This window comes from Oculina patagonica, chromosome 1 (genome assembly GCF_052425735.1).
Source record: "Oculina patagonica isolate OP01 chromosome 1, crgOcupat, whole genome shotgun sequence".
NCBI lineage: Eukaryota > Metazoa > Cnidaria > Anthozoa > Scleractinia > Oculinidae > Oculina > Oculina patagonica.
In genome coordinates, this window is record NC_135758.1 from 14,643,506 (window position 1) to 14,660,235 (window position 16,730).

Genomic DNA, 16,730 nt, shown 5'->3' on the forward strand with positions numbered 1-16,730 from the left:
ATTAAAAGATAACTGATCTCAATCATAAAAACAGACATGTATTGGTATGCGTATCTACGTACAAATATGTATGCATTGGTACAGACAATACCGATACCAGAATTTATACCATGCCATAGAAAATACAGCCAATCAGAATACAGGAAAGCCGTTGTATATTCGACGGTATTCAACCCAACCTTCCCATCGTGCGCTGCGATGGTATTCTCGACGAAATTTAGTAAGCGTATTTTCTATGGCATGGTATAAAATAGTTACACAACACTTTCTCGTGGTATACTATGGAATATCCCACTTGTCACTTGTATTTTCTTCGTATACACACTCGCCTAAAGGCTCGTGTGTATACCGAGAAAATACAAGTGACTCGTGGGATATTCCATAGTACACCACTCGAAAGCGTTGCATAACTAGTATGTATTGGTAGCGTATCTACGTACAAATGATAAATTTCACTTCGAGTTGCTGCATGCCTGAGACAACTTGAGACAGAAACTGTCTGCTCAGTCATCGTAAGGACTTGGCCTTGTTGCAAGTGCAGTGGGTATTTTTGTGGTGGAAAAACGCAAAAATGAAGTTTTTGCCAAACGTACGACACGGGGATCTTTAATCTGTTATTCTTTACTGTTATGACATTGTTATTAATAAATACTAAAAAGTTTTGAGTTTCTTCAAATGATCAAGTATAAAAACAAATATCTATTCATTTGTATTTGACGAAACGGAAGGCACAATTTGTCAGCTAAAATCCTTGGGCAAAAATTTGTGAGCAGTCCTTACCGACAACGTAAAGTACAGGATGTTCCATGTTAATCCATCCAAGCCACAGTCGCCGCAAATCTGAACATTGCTGAGAATGCTGCACGCGTTAAGGGACGAATCGATGTAACTTTCATGGAGGGAGGGATCAAATATTTTTCGAGACAAACATTTTTTCTGTGTCGTTGTCTGTGCAAACAATATTTTTATTTTTTTAAAAGCATCTAGTATACTATCTATACTGATAGACAAATTGTTCAGTAATGTTTAAAATTGTTCAGTAATGTTCACCATTCCTCCTACTAGTATGTACAAAAAATGGTAAACATACCACTAACCTACTGACAAACGTGGTCATCAGACATATACAGTATCCAGTGAGAGCAGAAGGCTCTTTCCCACAAAACCTAAGTCCTGTTGAACTTTTGGTGTTGATTTTTGTTTAAGGGACAATGTCACGAAATTCACTTCAAAATTTGAAGAGCCGAAAGACGTATGGAATTAAGCATAAAATTGCGGGTTTTGGACTGCAATTTATTAGCACATTTGCACGATGTCGTCATTTGACCACAAATACCAGAATTCATTTCGCCTTTCCTTTGTTATTCAAATTTTGAATTCCCAGTGGGGTTTAAAAAACAATTGCTCTAATTAGAATGACAAAAAGACAAAGCGGAGGATTCTGGTAGTTGTAGTCAAGTGACGCCATCATGCAAATCGCCTATTCTTTAGAGTTTCTACTGAACTTGCGCCTCGTAGACTATTTGCTCATAAAAAAACTCGGGCTCTTACTCGAATTGTTAAGTAGTTTCGGGATCTCATTTACTCAGGAATTAAACTTACAAGAACTCACTCGCAGTTTGAAATGTAAAGCAAGTACTCTGGTATGGTAGATGAGAAGGCTAGTCTAAATATTTCCATTCCCTTGGTACTTGCTTTCAATTTGAAATGAGAAAAACTTGCCTCTGTTCTAATGGTTGTTTTCAGGAGAAGGAGCTCATTTCTTACGATAAATATACAATAATTATACATGCAGTTTTGTGCGGCTAACATTTTTTTGGTGATCATAAATGTTTCAACCTGGTCCGGGTGGAAAGAATATTTTTGAAGTACCAGGCCCTATCAACTTCGGTAGCATGCCAGAGTCTGAATGATTCCCTTGACATGTACACGTTTTTGGATCCTTCTTTCTTGGAACTGTTTCTTCAGTCGTGTGCCTGCTACTTTTGCACTTCCCTCTTCGGTTTGAGAACCACACCTAAGCCGGCAACAGACAGATAGGTTAGGAGGTTTAAAGTTCAGTTATGTCAATAACAACAACAACTGTCAACTGTGATCCCTGTTCCCAAACCTCTCAAAAACACAGCTTTTATCGCTTTTGTTCCCAGCTTTGTTTTCTTTTTGTTCCCTTGTTCCTAATTATTTTATGGCCATGTTCCTTCGTTCCTTGAAACTTCTGGGGGGGGGGGGGGGGGTAGGGTACTGAAATAGCAAGAATGTATGCAGTGCCACAGTACTACACAGTGTGCAAGTATTTTTTCAATAAAGCATTGATAAGCGTTTGTAGTATTTACCAGACTTATTATGGAGATCATGTCAAGTTGAAGCTTTGTTTATACACGGTAACAATAACTTGTTTTTACATCTGTCATGGGGGAGTTACATGAGCTGCTCTAAGTTCCTCTGTGAGATTATTCCAGAGGGAAGCGCACTAAAGCTAAGCCTATTTTTTACCCAAATTCCAATCCTAGTCACATGTAATTTTGTTTCTGTGATTCCCAGTCCCAGTTACCCAATTCAAATTTCCCAAATAAAAATTTTTCCCAAATTCCAGTTCCCATTTTACCTCTTCAGACCCCTCAGGTAAAGCTTTGCTTCTTGGCCTTTGTAATATACAATGTATAAATATAGCTCCGAAGGTCATTTGTATTTAATAATTCTCGGCGTAAATATGTTTTAAAGACAGCAGCAACATCTCAGCTTGGTTCCAACAGTTTATTCCAACTTCGTTTGTAAACCGAAATGTAATAGAAGTGTACGCGAAATGTAATTCTAAATACGGTTAAACATGAAAACCTGGAAACTGCAAATTCTCCATATCATGACTCAATCCCAATCAACTCTGAGATAATGAAAGCATGATGCAATTTAACCTTTGTATAGCGCGGTATTTACATTTACATTTACATTAATTCTTGTAAAATTTCGTACATTAAAAATATACATAACAGGGTTAACTAGAATTGACTAACCACATCTTTTCAAAAGCTGGAAGATCTGTTTGGCCGAACAAAAGCACGTAGGTACTTAAAAAAGATAGGCGCAAAAGGTGAACTAGTCATATGCATCGAAACGACTGCAAGATGGTCGATTTCCGAATCAGAAACCTAACTGATGTTGAGAGTCCTTGTTCTATGCCTTGTCTGGATAGTGTGTGTAGAGTCTTTTTTCCTTTTTTCATGTAAGCGTAGTTAACGTTTACAAAGGATTGGAATTATGTAGTGTGTAATAAAGTCGTTCTCTGGGTAAACGCTTCTCAAATAATCAGAACTTTCAGTGACTATAGTCTGCAGGCTTTGATGACTAAAGGAAAAAAACAGCACAAAAGAAACTTGCGAAACAAAGTGGAAAAAAAATGGAAAAGGGGAGAGGAGAATCATTTTTGAAACGGCCTTCAATTGAATCATTATCAACATCAAAAGTAAGTGGGGTACAACATACCTAGATTAAGTAGCGTCCGTGGGACACGGTGGTTGCTTTGTATAAGAGGTGATTATTTATTCTTTAGATCTGTTCTAAGGAGAGGCTTCTCTTTATGGTATGATGATCAAATTCCTAACGGAAACTTATGAACATAACAGATTTGATCCTTAGAATTCGTAGTTAAAACTCTACTCCTCTCATCATGCCCTAACTTTGCATAATGCAATCTACTTCTAAAACCTATTGCCGCCAAAACTTATTACACTATCCACTGAATACTAATTTGTCCGGTGAAAGACGTAACCACCCTTGAGGGGGGCAAAGGGTTTATGCGTGACATGTGAAAAGTGCAAAAATTACACCGTGACGCGTGAAAATAGGGCAAATATTAGACCGTGACGCGTGACAATAGCTAGAAAAGACACGTGATCCGTGAATTCTGCTGCTTCAAGTATACGTGACACGTGAATTTGGTTAAAACTTGTGCGTGAAACGGGATCACGATACCCCCTTTGCTACCCTCACCCTTGAATCAACAAGGCGCAGGTGCAGAAATGGCCCACAGATCATAAACAACACATAAAAAAAGTCAGATTTTCTATCTCGAGCAAACTCACAATACGTTGAAATTGCACAGAAGAAGTCCAAAAAAGCTGAAATGGCCTTAACTTACAAAGGATATTACTGAACGAGATATAACCCACTGAAGGAAACAAAATGGTATTTTGGAGATTTTATATATAGTCATTGAAAGGTGTTCTTAGGTGGAACTAAATAATGCACCTGAATTCTTGACTCAGTAACTCCAATTTCTCTTGCCAACTGATCTCTTCGCTGACGCAGATGGGTATTGATTGATTTTAAATGCTGCTTCAAGTTTCCGTAGTTGGTGGCTTGTATACTTGATGCGTTCTCTTCTCTGAATTTGAAGCGGAAAGGGCTCGCATGAGTTTTCAACAGCCTGGATATTCTCTGTGATGGTAAACAAAAGCAATGTTCATTATTAGATCTAGTCACAAATCGTTACAAATCGTTACAAATTCGCCGATTAAGTTTAGTGCACAATGATAGTCATAACATTAGCAACAAATAAAAAAATGAACAAAAGCCACGGCGTACAGGTGATCATTTTATTATGCCAGGACAAAATAAGCCCGAAAAATAGTGATATTAACAATATATATTTCCAGCGATTGTATTGTCATATTCTTAGATAACTCTCACAAAAGACCTGGCAGAGATGGAGATAAACATTCGTCTCAAAAACTCATCTCAAAAGTATCATCTAGCCGGCGTGCTTTCATTGCAGATTCTGAAGCCTGGGTGTTCAAGGGCGAACAGCTGGCACCCTACAACTAGGCTTGCTCTGCCGGATGGAGACCCGTAAGGGGATGTGGTCAAAACACTGATCTCTACTCCAAGGACTACCCCACTGGACTACCAAAATAAACTACCGTTAAAAGAAAAATACTTCTCCAATCGAGAGTTTTAAAAATATACACTGTTACCATTATTATTATTGACAGCTAACCGTAAACTAACTATCCGAAGCGCTATTCAGACTAACCTGAGTGCTTCTCAGGCTGACTCAGGCTACGGTTTCCAACCACAAGACGCTTTATTTGCATGGCTGTAAATTGTTACAATATTGCAAAAGCGTACAACTTATTTAGTAATAAAAAAGAAAAAGAACATATTAAATTAATTACACTGATCATCATCATCATCATAACCTTTATTTACACACGATAGGGGTTTAAAGCACAATGCTTGTGAGGTCGTGTATTATACTAAATATTACAAAATACTAATAAACTTATATATTTCTAAATTACTATAGCATTTTGTTACGTGAATCAAAACAAGATGATGAAAATTTAATTAATTGCATGTTCATAAAATAATTGGAAGAATTCATTCATTCTTAAATTAAATCAGACACTGGTAGCCGGCTAACATTCTGAATGAAAGGTTGTATTTTCTTGTAAAAGTTATCTTTTATTGTTGTGTGTATAGGTAATCACATGATTTCGAGTGCAATTTGGGATAAATAAGCACGAGTAAATTTTTCAAAGACTAACAAAATTGCACAAGCCCGTAGGGCGAGTGCAATTTGTAATTATATTAATAATATTCATGAAAAAATTGCGAGAAAATAACAAGCGCAAATCTCGTACAAAAAATATTTATTCAAACTCGGCAAAAAAAATCACTCGTTCATTCAAAACAAGGTCAAAGCCGAAACAACGTACAGGCCGGGTTTCTCAATGTTTTAAAAGTTTCTTAGCCGAAAACTCTGGCTAAACAGTTCAACGAATTATCTAAATACAAGATTCTGGGTTTTACCTCTTCCAGAGATTTTCTTTGCTTTGTACTTGTCGAGCTTTGCTTGAGCGCTTTCGACTCGACCTCCAGCCAAGTGAAGCTGTGTCGCTTTTCTTTTCAACACTTCCTTGGACAATTCTCTGTCCCGTACAGTTCTCTAAGTAAAGTGTCTTTCAAGCGATGTAGTCATTACTTTGAGGCTGTCTGGTCCATAATCTTTGCCAATGTGTTTGTTTTTTAATTCGGCGAATTCGGCGTAAATAAATTCGCTCAAGCAAAGCGTGAAGCTTAGTCGGCTTGTAGTTTCGATTTCGTCAGCAATTTCCTTCTTAAGAAACCAGTTATTCCAATGCTTTTCAGTGCTATGGTATTTAGAGCTGTGTTCTGGTCCTCTACTGTGCTCACCGCATCGCATCTCGAAGCAGATCCAAACTTCGCGCCATTCAGATCGGGTGAAAGCGTTTGATTGGTCCCCTGTGGCTGCCTTTGTTTATTAACCAATCAGGATGCCGCGTTTGTTTCTTTTTTTTGCACTGAATTTCGTCATTTCTGCACTGAATTTCGTCATTTCCGCATCGAATTTCTTAAAAACTGCATTTTTCTAAGCCAATCAGATTCGAGAAATTTTTTGATGTATATTATTAGGAAGAATAAAGGAAAACATGAATTTCATCTTCGGTTTGATTACAATCACAGACTGGGCAAAGCCTATTGTCTCTGGGCGTTTTGTTATAACTGCCCAGTTCGGTCATCAGTTTATGATCACTAATACGTAATTTAGTTAATGTTCTCCTATCGGAAACTCTCCTAGTTAACTCTGAATAATTGAAAGTGGCATATTCGTTCTTAAAAAACCCCATAAAATTCTAGTTTTTGAGATTGCTGTAGAGTTTGTTACCAATAAGAAATATATTTCTGTTTCATTAACTGCAGAAACGCTGACACTTTTGCGGTGTCTACTAAATCAGGACTAAAATTACCAAAATTAAAATATTGGAATATTTTCATAAGATAACGGTAACAGTATTGATAACAGGTACACAATATATACTTCATTATATGGCAGTCTATTTGAGTAATCCACTGACCCTTGTCATGGATTGGGTCGCAATGTTTTGTCCACAAGGCACCCATCTTGGTAACGGAAAGTCCTGATTACAGAAAACTAACCGGTCCTCCGGGATTTGAGGTTAGGCATTGGTTTCATACCCCATTCCCGCACAAAAACCCTCACGATCATGATATTACAAAAAATGGGAGCATCCTGTACACAGGTACTAGGTAATAAATCCGAACAGTTCACAGAAAAACGAAATTTGCACTTTTCAATCAAATCCTGGATCTCAGATATTTTATTTTATCTCATGAAGGATTGTACAAACTTTGAATAGCAATGCTACGAAAGGGAACCAAAGATAAATTTTCAGACACCCAAAGTAACTTGCTCAATGAGAAATTTCATTTCCACGAGCACTTTGCAAAGACCTTCAACAGATTACATTTTAGCTCTTTGAACACGTGCAATACTTGATGCATTGCACATCCAATAGCAACAGTTGTGCAAAAAACCCCACAAACTTACTCACTTTGGCGTGCTTAAGGCCAGGCAAACCCTGGTATAAAGAAGTTTATTAAAATTGTCGAAAAGAAAAAGAACTGCATTGTCTTATTTCAAGAAAAATTGTCATTTTTAACAGTTTCGTTCACATGGATAGTGTAACAAAAGGTTTTTCCCCTACCTTTTTGCCCAATCTCAGACCCATTGCATCAAATCTTACTTTTCCAGTGTAATATAAGAGCAACTCCCAGTTTCCATTTAACCCCTTCAGGACCTTTTTTATATTCATTATATACAAATCTTTCACTCGGTGTTTTAAGACTAAGAACTTCCCTCTTGAGATTCCCCAACTTTTTTCCAGTCCTTACACAGCCATAAAATCAAAGATTGAAACTCGTAAGTTTAAGTACTAAAGATATACTGTAAGGCAAATGTAATCTTTCAGTGTAAGTTGTCCTTTGTAGTAGGTTATCAAGAATTTACCATTTTACCAACATATACAAACTTATTGAATGTTCCCTCCCAGGCAGGCTCGTGGGGCCTTTGGACATCATTACAGTTATATTACAAGAGGGCTCGAATAAATCGGTTTATAATCTAAAATAATATAGAAACTATTCTTATTAAAAAATATTCTAACAAAAATTTTATATAAGATGATTCTTCTAAAAGACAGTTATCAATGTTGAGAAAAGAATTTAAGCAAAAAACTTTAAACAGATGTAAAAATAAGACTATTATTTTTTTTTAAAATGAAGTTATTTGGTACTTATATACATCAACATATTCAGTAGCTAGAAAAAGATCACTGCCTACTTATACTTATAGCACACATGTTAGTATGTGATGTAAGCAAAGCATAACTATCCACACTCTAATTTAACATTTTTAGCCCTTATTAGAAAATCAAAGTCAAGTGTAACAAGTAACTTTCAAAATTCATCCTGAACCAACCTACTGTAGCATACTGTAACAACTTGCAATTTGTATAAGAATCTGCTTTATCTTTAAGCAATTTTAAAACACTTTCAACATTTCATAATTTCTATTTGGATTGACATTCATCAGTTAAAAAACACTTCTGATAATTAGTACTGATGCAAGTTACTTGAAATGCTTGGTGTATATCCAATATAAGACACCCATTTTTAAGCTGCGAAAAAAAGAATATCAAAGGATTTAACACTTTTCTTGATTGTTTCAGTGGCATATAAAACATTTACACACTGTTACCTTAGTATTGAACTAAGAAATGAATGAAGTAAACAGGATAAATACAAATTATTAAAACGTACGAAAGGGTTAATAAATAAATAGATAGACAAATAAATAAAACTTTGATTGCTCTTAAATAAGATTATAGAAAACTGGAAATCTTAGTAAACATTATTTAAATTTCAATTCAGAGAACACTGAAATTTGAAATACATTTTAACGTGCATATTATTAATGAAAATCAATGAAGGGAGTCCATAATATGAACATCGAAAACGAAAACATAGTCAACTGCAAGTGAGGATTGACAGTAAGTATTCAGTCATTATAAAGACCCATGGTGGCTAAATTAAACTTAACGCCGTTTATAAGTTGTTTATTTGATTATTGCACTGGTAAAATTAAATACAGACCCATGCCGAAATAAATAACGCAATTTTTTATAGTTGTTAGCGAACAAACTAGAACTTTTTATCCTTCCTTTGCACATAACCAAACAAAGTCTCATTGGCATAGCTTTGGTACACTTCCTGATATGTCACTATCACGTCTATCAAACGAAGAGCGGAAGTTGTCACTTACCGAGGAGGAAGACTAAAGACAAAGTAGATTGTGAATATCCAACTAACTGTCCCCTACGTGCCGTGATGCACCGCTCGAGGGAAAAGAAACAATTCAACAACGTATTTTAAAAGCCAATCAAAACACACGAAGATTGATTTTTCACTGACCTGTCTGTATATGTTCAGCTATTCTTCCATTGCTAACTAAAGAAGAAGAAGGCTCCGATGACGAAATCGACGAGGAAGATTGCCCATTGCATGGTAAGTTTAAGATACTTGCGATCGTGTAGGAATTACTGCTACGTTCTTGGATTGTTCGACCTGACCCTGTTTCCAATTTATCTCTATTCTTCAGCAATCGACTGATGGAACTAAGAGAAGGAAGACTTTCGTTACTGCACAGCCCTTCTCGAACAAGACGATCTCGTATCTCCCAAGAAAACAGTCTTGGTTGTTCTTTCTTGTACTCCAAGATTCTCTGTGCTATACGAGGTGTGATCACTCTGGGTCGGCCTACACCTTCGCCACCAGGTTGGATTGAGCCAGTTTTGCGATACTTGGACAACAGCTTACTAATGCAGCCATGAGTGATTCGTAAACGACGGCTTATGTCACAAGGACGAAATCCTTGAAGAGCCAGAGCAAGGATTTCGTGCCGAATCTCTTTTGGAAGTGGTTTGCCATTGATATAAGCACCTCCAAGTTGATTCAAACGCCCTGGTCCTACGGCATGAGAAAATGACGATTTTACAGTGGGTGTTTGTTTGTAAGCAGCAGTTTAAGTTGTTTGCTAACAAGCATCTGAGGCAATTATCAAGTGGATGCAGTAAATAAAAATATATAATTTTTTATATTGCTGGGCTGTTTGAACTGCCCGGCAAAGGCACTACGAACATTGATGTCAACGTTGTTGAATTGGCTCTTGTTGTAGAGAGAATAAAAACTGATCCACTGACGCCAGTTACGTAATTTCGTTGTAGAATTTGAAATGTCCTCATTCGAGAATACTTGGGAAACAAAGGTGTTCTCTTAAACTAATTGTAATTACAAGTGTGCCAATCGTACTTTTTTGATACTGTATCGAAATAAAGTGTTTTGCATCCTGGTCAAGACAAAGTGACTGAAAACTGAAGGAACTACCTTATAATAACCTGAATATTTTGTGGCTTACCCATATTAAGCTCAAAACGAAACAAACGAAGGGCTCGAAGATGAACCTGACGTGACGTTTAACAGAAATGGTAAGGAATATTGGTGTTAGAAACGATCTTCATTTCCTAAATTGTAAATTAAGAATGCTGTAGGAACTACTTCAAAGAATAATTTTTTAATAGGTTGTTTCCTGAGATCGAGTGTGCACGTGTAACTGAGATTTTGACCCGCTGTTTTACGACCTGTGCAACGATCGATTTTGCAGAACGAATTATGAATTTTTAACCATTTTAATAATAGAGAAGGCTGTTTGTTTGCACAAGGCACACTATGGTTTAGATGTGTTCCATTACGATTTAAGTTATTAACATCCCTATTCTTTGCGCGTTCACTGCCGAGGATGGTATGATTCGGCAAACCCAATTGAGTATTACGCTTTGTTGTCGCTACCTTTCACTGATACCTTTAACTCACATCGCACTAAAGGTGCCTCCTATAATGCCTATAATGATTTTTAAAAGCAATTGAAGTTGTTACCTGCATGTGGAAACTTAAAGGAATCTTCCATCTTCAAGTAATATTTAAGGACGTTCTATTCTTTTTCGGCCGGTACATGGACTGAGGTTTTCTAGAATGTAAATAAGAAATATTAAATATTTCGTGACTCGTAATTTTCCGTAGCTCATTCGGAGATAGTTCGCCCCTGTCGTCACATCTCTCAAGATCTTCGTGAAACATTGTCGTCAAGTACCTCTCCCTGCGCCTAGCAAACGACACTGAAGTCTACAAATATTAAAATAAAGATTTCTTTTTTCACAACAGGGGACACATGGATTAAAATCATTTCTTTTTGCGTGCGTTTACGTGCGTGATAAAAATTAGAGACAATGTATGAACGACTTGCGTACACGTTTTCGCAAGTCGTTCACTGCCTCGTCCCCAGTCGCTCACGATCGTTGGGGGAAATGCACCCACCGCTCGCGCGCTTCGCGCTCGCTCCCAATCCTCCTTCTCGCGCTACGCGCTCGCTCAAAATCCTCCCACTCGCGACTCTCCAGAATTCGCGCTCAATCGGCCTTGGAAAGGCCTGTGGAGGAGGCAGAGACGTTCATACATTGTCTCTAAATTTTCTCACGCACTCGTATACGCACGTAAAATAAATTACGCGTCAGTGGAAATCCAGCATAAGAGGTGAAACAGTTTTTTCAGTCCTACATCGGAACACGAATTTCTGTTTCAAACTAGCCAGGCACGCCGGCGAGTCAAGGAATTTGATATGATACAGCACACATTGGTTTTTTAGGTAGGCTGCGAGCAGGCTCATGTTTGGAAATAGACGCGCGTGTGGCGAAGCCGCCATTTCCGCGACAACGTGTCGGCGAGCGAAGCAAGCCGGCAAGGAGACGTTTGCGGCGGAAGTGTGATAACAAGTCGGCGGACGAAGCGAGTCAGAGAGGAGACGTCTGCGGCGGAAGTGCCAAGAAAGTGAGCCTGCTTTCATCTCTGTGGATTTTTTCATTTCCACTTGCCCTAAACAAAGTAAAATACCATTGGCCGAAAAGCGGGAAAGGCGTAAAAACCGACGAATCTATTATGTTTGATGAGGAGCGATAAGATTCTTTCTCCGAGTCCGTGATTTACCACGGGTTTTCATAAAGTCAACAGTCGACGGCATAGAGCTAGAGCGAAAGTTGAGTGCGTATACTGTTTCGGATGTTTTGACCAAGTTCCAATCTGTTTCTGGTCGGCTGTCAAAAATCCGTTTGAGATCGCGCCGTACTTGTCGTGCTGCCGATTGGATATTTCTTGAAAACATACACGATGACCCCGGGACGATGACAAGCGAACAAACGCGGAGGCTTGTGTTCTGGTAATTTGCCCGATTTAATACCAGTATAATTTTAAGACCAGATTACCGATTCTCTTTGCCGACTTCTTGTCACGGCTTCGCAACTCTCGCGTGCATTCCCAAACGTGTGCCTGCTCACAGGCTAGTTATTTGGTCACGTTCAATGACAGTTATCTGAAATTCTATATCACATCGGGTAATTATAAGAACGTTTCACTGTGGTTCAAAACAATTCAGTTTCGATTCAGCCTCGCCCGCAAAATTAGTGACAGTCTTATCAATAATGTTTTAAAGGCCTAAACAGCATGCTCAGTAACCACAGGAAATTAGTACGTGATTTATTGTTTTTCCTCCGGCACTTGAAACAGAACGGTATGAACTTGCCCACGGTTTGACACGTAGGAAAAGGTAATTCAAACTCAACTAGAAACGTTCAGTTATTTTGTTGTCTGAGCTGATCCATACAAACAGACATGTATTGGTGAAAATGCTCAGCGTATCTACATACATAGAAATGACTAATTTTCCGTCGAGCTGCTGCATGCCGGAGACAACTTGATTGTCCGCAAGTGCAACTGGTATATTGTGGTTGTAAAACGCAAAAAGGTAGATTATTCATGAATGTCATTGATAATCTAACACTAAAAAAATTTAAGTTCTTCAAATGATCAGTACGTATCAATAGAAAAGGAGCTCCTGACTTCACGACAAATTGAAAGGTAACCTTTTACTTATTCTGCTACCTTCCTTAACAAAGTATCATTATGAAGTGATATCACCACTAAAGGACCGCTAGTCAGCCACGCCTTTGTTTTTGTTTACGTACGAGAATTTCGTTTTTATATTTTTCGCGGAGCGTGTCTAAAGGAAAGAAATCACCGTGAAACTGCTGAAAGTAATTTTAAAAACAGACTTCTGGTGCAATAAGATTTCGCTTCGCCATACAGTTTTCATAATTTTGATGGCATCGAAAATGGCGTGGCTGAATAGGATCATTTAAGTTTAACTGATAAATTTCACTCTAAACAAACAAAAGAATGATAGAATAACTAGTCAAAAATAAGCACCGATAATTTTAAAAAGAACTTGTGTCAGTTTAAGACCTCAGAAAAGCAAATGCACAAGGATGGACGAGGGTTTCTTTTCAACATGCGAAATATCCGAATTTAGATGGCAGAGAAAATGGCGGAGGCTGACTAGGATCCTTTAAGCCATTTTCATTTTAATCATCTTTATCATTCTTGCTTTTGTTTTGTTGTTGTTGTTGATGTTGTTGTTGGTGTTGGTGTTGTTTATTTATTTATCTATTTATTTATTGCGATTTACTCCATACAATACAAATACATCATGAATAATTAAGATAACTAACTAACAAACAAAAAGCTGTGAAGAAGGAGACAGCCAAAAGCGCAATGACACCATACTAGGGATGTCCCAACAATTTGCTTCTCTGATGTGATTAGGTAAACTATTCCATTCATTAACAATACGGTTAAAAAACTATATTTACAAAATATTAGCTTGTCTGAGATATCTATATCAAAATGCTCATTAATTATATTAAACAAAAATGTAGTATCTCTAATAAACTTCCTATTAAATAAAGATAATCTAAGAACTTCGATAATCTAAGAACGTAATCATCATCAGACTGAGTAATCCATCTGGTGGCTCTTCGCTGAACAGCCTCTAATTTATCAATGTTACGTTTTGTATGAGGGTTCCACGTTTCGCATGAATATTCCAATAAAGGTCTCGCAAGACCACAGTATAGTGTTTTCTTAGTATCAATGTCCTTGAGATCTCCACAAGTTCTTTTTACCAATCCTAACACTCTATTAGCCCTAGCAGTAATTTTATCTATATGTTGATTCCATGAGAGATCACTGGCAGGAAACAGTCCTTAATCTTTGTGCACATTGACACTTTCTAAGGGTTGACCTTGTTGTTTTTGTTTTGTTGTTGTTGTTGTTGTTGTTGTTGCTGTTGTCATTGTTGTTGCGTGTAATCATTCGATCAATTTTCTTAAACCGCGTTAAAGTATTAAAATGGTTGGTCAGTTGGGAGAAAGAGGACTCCGTATTTGACAGAGATGCTAAGCGGCGTGTCCAACACGACGAATTTATTAACTTTCAACGCCGTCGTTACATTTAGTCGTGATGTGGTCTCAAAATCGAATCAAACTTCGTGATACAAACCCTCGAATTAAATTTCGTGGAACAACATATAAGGAAAACGTAGACCAGATGTTACTAAACGCAATTAAAATTTTACCGCCGTGCTCTTTGAAACATCTCTTTAATCTGAAAACAGAAATCACGCCTCCAGTCTGTTAGAACAATGCCACGGCCGTGTCGTTATGTGAATAACAACTTCTGTATATTCCACTCAAAACGATTCTGGATTCAGCTACAATAAAAGTCGGCACCCCAACATACGTTTCACAGTGGAGAAAGAAACTGATCATGTTTTGGATATAGTGATCGATAATATTGACCTTAGCTCTATCGATCTTTACCGTCACCAGCCAGTACCTTCCGGAAGCCGGAAAACCTTCACGGCTTTGCTCACTAGGTATTTGGGTTTTGCACCCCTGTCATATCAAATCAGTTTAGTTAGGACCTTCATAGACAGGGTTGTTGTTTGTGACATACACAGAATGGTCCTTTCGTCATTTTTTCAGTTTTATTGATATTCAGTACTATTTTCCATGATTTTCAAATTTACAACGCCTGGTCAGGCTTCTACTGTTGCGCAAAAATATTTTCCCTGCCCACCTTATTTACCGTGAAGTCGACAGGCGATATTTCAAATTACATTCTTTTTTTTATAAGAATACAGTTTTTCCGACCCAGGCTGAACATTCTTATTTTTCTGTCAATTTTAGGCTGAAAATATTCTTATGAACATTCTTAGAAAATACCGTTTGACATTTCCGTTTTTGCAAGTATTGAGTAATCAATTACAAGTGTTTGGTGTCCAGATCTGTATCGTGTTACATTGTGCACATGTACCATTGCTTTTCGTTGCAGCCTGGCCGTTTTGGCTTTAAACAAAGCATTCCTCACAGAGATAAGTGACGGAAATGAAAATTTCTGATTTTGTTTCAACTAAAAACTATATTGTTTTCAAAATCTCAGCCTCGGGTTTATTCTTAAAATATTCTTAAAAATTCGCAAATTTCAGCCTCGATATTCTTATAAACTAGATTCTTATAAAATAAAAAAGAGTGTAAAAGATCTTTTAAAACTATTTCACAAGTAAATTACTATTTCTACAATAGTTTTCCGTTAACTGAACTGAATGAAACTGGAGTTTGGTTGAGGTGTTTCAGTTTATAACAGTTTACCCTTGGAACTTAGACAATTGAATTCCAGACAATTATTTGGCCAAAAGGTCAAAGAACATTATTATTTGTAATTTATATTCGTAATTTCTATATGTTTTTTCCCGTGTAGTTTTACTTTTTTAATGTTTAAGTTTTTAATTTCAGTTTTTTTACAAGACCCCTTTGATAACATTACTATTTAGTACTGATGGGTTTATCCTGTTAATTAAATGATTCGTTTATCATCATCGTCATCATCAACATCATCATCATCATCATCTTCATCATCATTATTATTATTATTAGTAATAGTAATTGGACTGAGTGGAGTACAATTCAGAGAGTAATCGGGCGAGTAATTTCAAAATCGGCTGAGCGCGCAGCGCGAGGACGATTTGAAATTACGAGCACGATTACTCTCTGAATTGTACGACACGAGGTCCAATTACTAATTTATCGTATCAATAACAAAATTCGAGATTAGGAAGTCGTTGAGAACCTTTGTTGTGAAAAAAAGTCAATGGTAAATTCAATTGGTTGTGCAAAAAGCAGGAAAACAGCAAGAAAGAACCCATTCAAATGCGCGTGATTGACGCGCGAATGGCGTAGGTGTCCAATTACAGGTATCCAATTTGAAGTTGCTCAAATTGGATACCTGTAATTGGACACCCACGTGATCGCGCGCCGATTACGCGACAAATAGGCGCGCGCAGAACCAATCAAAATCGAGAATTTTGTTATAGATATGATTATTATTATTATTATTAGTAATAGTAATTAGACTGAGTGGAGTACAATTCAGGGAGTAATCGGGCGAGTCATTTCGAAATCAGCCGAGCGCGCAGCGCGAGGCCGATTTGAAATTACGAGCACGATTACTCTCTGAATTGTACGACACGAGGTCCAATTACTAATTAATCGTGTCAATAACAAAATTCGAGGTTAGGAAGTCTTTAGGAACCTATCCTGTGAGGAAAAGTCAAAGGTAAATTCAGTTGGTTGCACAAAAAGTTAGAAAACAGCAAGAAAAAACCCATTCAAATGCGCATGATTGACGCGCGGATGGCGTAGGTGTCCAATTACAGGTATCCAATTTGAAGTTGCTCAAATTGGATACCTGTAATTGGACACCCACGTGATCGCGCGCCGATTACGCGACAAATAGGCGCGCGCAGAACCAATCAAAAAAGGAGAATTTTGTTATAGATACGATTATTATTATTATTATTATTATTATTATTGTTATTATTATTATTATTATTTTATTGAAGGGAAATG

The 16,730-nt window shown here is 37.3% G+C and overlaps 1 pseudogene across 1 annotated transcript; it reads right to left on the minus strand.

The window, feature by feature from the left end:
• Window positions 1–957: 957 nt before the first annotated feature.
• LOC144658351 (segmentation protein paired-like) lies at window positions 958–10,885 on the minus strand (annotated as a pseudogene). Its single transcript, XR_013571669.1, has 4 exons — window positions 10,813–10,885; window positions 9,292–9,846; window positions 4,246–4,434; window positions 958–2,017 (listed from the first exon to the last, which is right to left on the minus strand). The product of XR_013571669.1 is annotated as a segmentation protein paired-like (transcript).
• Window positions 10,886–16,730: the final 5,845 nt, after the last annotated feature.